The sequence below is a fragment of the Coffea eugenioides genome, chromosome 5, assembly GCF_003713205.1.
Source record: "Coffea eugenioides isolate CCC68of chromosome 5, Ceug_1.0, whole genome shotgun sequence".
NCBI classification, from domain to species: Eukaryota; Viridiplantae; Streptophyta; class Magnoliopsida; order Gentianales; family Rubiaceae; genus Coffea; species Coffea eugenioides.
This window is the reverse complement of record NC_040039.1, coordinates 9,389,339-9,395,760: the sequence shown is the minus strand read 5'-3', so window position 1 is coordinate 9,395,760 and position 6,422 is coordinate 9,389,339. Positions and strand designations below refer to the sequence as shown.

Here is a 6,422-nt window from a genome sequence, read left to right as displayed (position 1 = left end):
ATCTATTTCGAGAATACCTGCGGTTCTCCTTGTATTACCTCGTTCGTTTGCCCATTGGTAGTTGTTAGCAGCCATTTCTTCAATCAATTGTTGAGCTTCCTCAGCTGTTTTTCCCATCAATGCTCCTCCCGCTGCCGCATCTACATGCGTCTTTGTTGGATAGGTGAGACCATTGTAAAATGTTTGGACTACTAGCCAATCTGGTAGACCATGATGAGGACATCTTCGTTGCAATTCCCGATAGCGCTCCCAAGTTTCGTACAATGTCTCTCCTTCCTGTTGAGAGAAACTAGTTATATCCATTCTAAGTTTAGCAGTTTTTCCAGGTGGAAAGAATTTATTAAGAAAAGCCTTGGCTAATTCAACCCAAGTAGTAAAAGTGTTTGGAGGATGATATTGTAACCAAACATTGGTCTTGTCCCTTAGTGAAAATGGAAACAATCGAAGTTTAATTGCATCATCACTAACACTATTAAGCTTAATTGTATCATAGATTTCAAGAAATGTTGACAAGTGAGAATTTGGGTCTTCGGTAGCATTACCTCCATATTGAGATTGTTGTACCATTTGAATCAGTGATGGTTTTATCTCAAAATTATTAGCGTTTACTGTTGGCCTTAGAATGCTAGTTTGAGAATCTTGTGTTCTCGGTAAAGCAAAATCTCGTAGAATTCGCCTATTTGGGTCATTTTCCGCCATTTCCTCCTCAAATAGTAATTCTATCAAGATTTCCTCTATCGGTTACCAAATCTTTTGTTCCTCTTGATGTGGTGTATTCCTCCTTTATCTCCTTAGTGTCCTCTCAATTTTAGAATCGAAAAGTGCAACTTCTCGATTTGATCGATGCATACACTACAAATAAAAACAAGAGAAATTTTTGTAGATTTAATTCAACAACTTGGATAAAAACAATGAAAATATCTAGATTAATAGAGATGATTAGGCCCTAATATTGCCGTTCCCCGGCAACGGCGCCAAAAACTTGACGAAATTTTTTTTATCAATGCAAGTTTAAATCCGATTTTTATACCCATTAGCTGCAAGTATACAGGCTGAAATCGTAATGTAGGGTATGTATCGGGTTGATCCCACGAGGAGCAAATTAAACAAGTACTAGGCCCTTATTTTTCTCTATTATTTAGACTTACAATAAATTTGAGTAGAGAAAGTATATTGCTATAATCTACAAATCTGATATACAAATCTAGTTTAACAAATACTAAATGCAAATGGAGAAATTTCACTCAAGGAAGAATTTAGGGATGTCGATTCCACTTATGACATAAACAACACAAATGAATGGATTTATCTCTTGTTATTATTCTTGTTTAACTAGAGATTTATTTTCAAAATTACCAAGTCTCATTCTCATGATGAAATGGCTTAGAGTAGTTTAGTTTTCCCTATTTTCATGGTGAAATACTAATACTCCTTGGTTTTCTTTCATGAAATGCTAAGTAATCCACTTAAGTGGATTTCTATTTTCATGAACATACAATTTAAGCTCTACTCATGTGTTTCCATTGTTACTACCAATTCTCATTGAACAATAGCAACTATAAACATGCTATTGGTGATCATCAATAACAAGTAATCACAGCTACACAAGTAGACAAGTTAATACAAGATATAACAAGTGCAAATCACATTCAACTCATGTTATTTAGCCATAAGTTTCATCTACTCCCTAGATAAAGAAAATTAGCTACTCATGAATGATTTAACAATCAAACTCACAAGTTTATTAATGCAAAATATCATAAAGTACAAGTACAAGAAAGATAAAAGAAAGTTTAGCCAATTGATGGTGAAGCCCTCCAATTTCTGCTATGTTCTTGTACAAAATGATTACAAGTGAAAACTTTAAATGCTTCTCCAAAGACTCCTAGCTAGAGAGAAACCGGTTACAAGAAGGAAAACTAGTTACGTATGGTTCTCTTTGCTTCTTCCTTGTGTTTCTGCATAAAAGGTGGTAGAAAGTCTATTCCTCTCACTTCATAATTTCCTCCACTCAGATTTTGTAAAAAGAAGTCAAAGATATGATGTTTCCTTTTATCTACAACTCATTTGGTCTTCTCTTTTGTTGCAGAAGCATGTGCCACCGATTTCTGTCCCTCAAAATAGCCGGAAAAGTTGTGAGAAAAGTAAAGAAAAACTGCTGTGCCACTTATTGAAGAGAGAGACAGATCCCAACCTTGGATCCGAGAGGTGAAAATGGATCCAAGCTCGGATCTTCCGGATCCGAGGACTTCCCATGATGGATCCGAGGTCGGATCGTCTGACCTCGGATACACTCCTTGTGACAACCCCACCTCCCCCTAAGGCGAACCAGAGGGTTCGGCGGGCCGCCTGCCCAACTCTCGCCGGGACTCAGTCGTTCACTACAATCCTCAAATGAATTACAAGAATAAACCTCAAATATTACAATATAAATCTCCAATATACATCAAATTCTCCAAAAATTACATGTCACAAATGCAGCGGAAACAATCCCAACTATACATAAAATGATTCCAAATCCAAATTGTACAACATAAAGGCCATCCATTCACGTGAATAAGCACAACAAGTCCTGCCTTCGCCTTGAGCCCTGTGGAGGGGAATAAAATATTTTTGGGGTGAGTTAGAAGCTCAGCGAGTAACCAGCAAAATCATTAAGCAAATATATTTCACAATGTTGCATTTCGATGATTTCGATGATGTCATGATTCAGAGATCAAATGTCCGTTTAGTGCTCTCGTGAGCCGGTGAAATCATAGCACTTGAACACCCAACGCTCAAATATTTCATTTAACACTAACTCACGAACTCACGAAAGTAGGAGCAACATCGGTGCTCCAGATAACTATGAACATGAACCATAAACAAGGTGGAGACGTTGGTGTCCAGCACAAGACTTTCCCAGAACTCATTGAAGCCAAATCATGTCATGAATTCACATGCAAGCACGCATGATATGCAATCGAATAATTACTGCAAGAAACATTTCACAAGTACTTTGGAAATAGTTTAGGGTCACTCACCTCCACGGCTCAGAAATCATCCAGCATATAACATTGCCTTGCTCAAATCCAAGTCTTAGATCACAAACTCAATACAAACAAATCCCTTCAAAGTTCGGACAGCACTTCCCCTGAATTTGCTAACTTTTCCAGCCATCATGGCTTCATTATTTCCTCATTCCAACCCAAAGGTACACACACAACAACAAGTTCATCCAATAGCCATTCAGCAAACTCCAAGTAGTACAAAGACAAGTCAAGCTAGGGAAAAGTCCGGAAATGAAAGTTAAGCTCAAAACCAGAAAAACAGTTTTGACGTCATTTTGCGGTAATGGTATCAAAGGCGCTACGATGGTCGGATGAAGGTCCAAGACTCACCATTTCGAAGCTAAGAGATAGGGGGTACACTATTACAGAAGGTCACTCAACCCAGTTTCGAGTGTAACCAGGTCAAAAATGCAAGAAACTACACCAGAACCGGAAAAACAGATTCACAGAACGCATTCTAGCGGAAACATCATAAAGCAGGCTATCCAAGTCCAAATCCAGAAATTCCAAAACCAGATGAAAGCTAAGAAACAGGGATAAATTTCATCAGAAGACCTCAACAACCAATTCGGAAGCATTCCTGACCAAAACAACCAATTACAGAAGCAATTCCCAAATTCGAGTAAAACCAGAACAGCAATAGTAATTTCGACTTTTCTCATTCTACACTACTCCGATTGACCTGACATTTTGTAGGCACCTCTAAAATATGATTCCCTACAACTTTTATGTTTTAATCCAAGGCCAATTCGGCCTCTATCTATGAGCTATAAATTCGGGCAGAATGTAACCATTAGAACCCTAAATTTCCAGATTTCTTCCAAAACAGAAATTGCTTGCAATTATCCACTTTTCCACCTCATAGAGTTCTTAAACATCATTTCCAATCATCATATATAGCCACACAATCATGTTCATATGAAAACAGAAAAATCCCCAAAAATTATAAAAGTTCATCAATTCAACCACAACTCAAAATATAATCCATCAAACCATCTCTTTAACCATCACAAGTCACTAATTCACCATTATTGGAAACAAACAATGAATCTTTACACACCATACCTTGATACCTCACAAAAGATAGTAGCTTAGTGGTTCCTTCTCCAAAATAACTCCACCAAGACCTTGGAATCTCCTTAGTAACCAACTTTTATGGAGTGATTTGCAATTCCATCGGTTAAAACTCAAAATTGAAGTAAGAAATTGGAGTGAAAGATGAAGGTTTTTCTCTCTCTCTTGCTCTCCAAGTTTCAGCCATGAGAAGGAAGAAATGGCTTGATTTTTGGTCAAATTTTGGTTTTAGTAAAGTTAAGGTAAGATGGTCAAAAGTCCAATAGTGAATAGGATGGTGACACTTGTCACCTTTTGATTTAAAACTTATCTTTTTGTCTCTCCAATACAAATATCTTAACACCTTGTAAAATAATATCACTTAATACAAAATTTCAACAAGTTGTCAAAAATATAATGCATTTACCGCACTAGCGGGTCCCACGTCCAAAATACGCTTTTAATTTCTCAAAAACTAACCGATACTAGAAAAATCATTTTAAAACTATCTTTGCTCATAAACTTTATCTGGGGAATTTTTCTAATAAAGAAAATGTAGAAAAGCGGGCGATTAAATAAAATAAACCCTAGAAAATTAGAAAATTTTCGGGTTCTCACACTCATACTTTTCGGGGCGTCACACTCCTCCAGAAGTACAGACGAAGATTCGGATCCCTCTTTGCTCTTACGGATCCGAGCTCGGATCCGTGCCATTAAATTTTCAGTTTTTCATTTCTTTCCTTTTTCCTTCATTTTTGCTTCTAGTTTCTCTTGTACTTTATCCTCAGGACGATTCATACAATTCCTTCATCTCGCGCATGAATTCCATATATCCATATCCTTCATATTTTCACAAAATTAACACATTAATCCACTTATTTATCAAGTTTTGAACAATTAAACAATATTTAATCAATTATCACCAAAAGAGTTCAAATATGGCTTTAATCTTCTCAAAACATACCAAAAGTTCATACCAATTTTGTACAAAATATACGTTAAATATTCACTTATCAACTTCAATGGACAAAGATTAGGTAAACAAATATAAATTTGTTCAGCATCATAAAAGACTCAAAGCAGAAACATTTTATGCCATCTTGACCATCAATTTGCAGCTAAACTCAGATAAACAAATAATCAAAATACATAGAAAACTCAAAGCATTATTGATTATATGTTCTTCATCATCCCTTTGAAGTATTCAGCATCACAAAAGACTCTCAACATTCCATTCTGACCGTCGCCAAACTCCTCAACAGCCTTATCAAGTAAAGAAACAAGAAAAGGATGGTTGACAAGCTTTACTGGTATCAAAAATCTTTGCATGACTTCGATATTAGTTCCCACTAGTATAGGGACGTGACCTTTGCGGACAATTGACTCTGTCTTTGCCTCATTTCTGCTTTCTAACCTCACATAGCTAGGAGATGAGCCCTTCTTCGTGTAAGTCATATTCATACTTGCAACTTAAATTCTTTGAGAGGGTTTCTCCTTATATATTGCAGAGTTTCATTCTTTATCAGTTAAGAGAATAGTGTTAGCCAATCTTTATTTCCAAGTCAAAGTACGAACAGTGTACTGATTTTTCTCTTCAAAGGAAAAAAAAATTACAGAATCTTGACTATATATTCCTTTCATATCTAGAGCCCTATTTAACTACTAGGAGCTGACCTCCCCCTCCCCCACCCCCTTTTTTTGTAATTAAAGAAATTGGGAGGAGCGATTGCAAAATTGCGTGTTTCAGCCCAGATTAAGAAGCTGCATGATTCGTGTTTTCCAAAGAGATGGAGTATCTACCAAGCAGATTATATACACCAATATTTGATTATGTCAACATTAGGTGCTAGCATTAAAATATTGGAGTCAGGTCAAAGAGGACGTCATTGGAAAGTCTTGCCAGTACCAGTTTCACACTCAATACAATGTGGACCAACCTGATAATTTAATCGTGGACGTTACATCTCCAAAAACATATGCTAATTGTATAAAGGGTAAATTACTCATAACCCCCTGCTCTTTTACATAATATCACATAACATCTCTAAAATTTTAAAGTCTTCACATAATTCCCTTATAATTTTATGTGAAGTGGAAATGTACTCGAGACGTGTTCTAAACTACGTGTGATGAAATTATAATATTCACTTAACTCCTCCTATGATTTTTTAAATATAAATATTCACTTAATTGCCATGAGATTTTGCATCTATCCACATAATCACCTATGATTTTATGCAATGAGGTTAAATCATTATTAAGTTTAGTACTTAAAAAAGGGTAACATTCCAACTAATGACATTACTGAAACAATTTTTG

The 6,422-nt window shown here is 36.1% G+C and overlaps 1 non-coding gene across 1 annotated transcript; it reads left to right on the top strand.

Moving 5' to 3' along the window:
* Nucleotides 1–205: 205 nt before the first annotated feature.
* LOC113772741 lies at nt 206–312 on the top strand. Its single transcript, XR_003468696.1, has one exon. It is a non-coding gene; the product is annotated as a small nucleolar RNA R71 (small nucleolar RNA).
* The last annotated feature ends 6,110 nt before the right edge of the window (nt 313–6,422 follow it).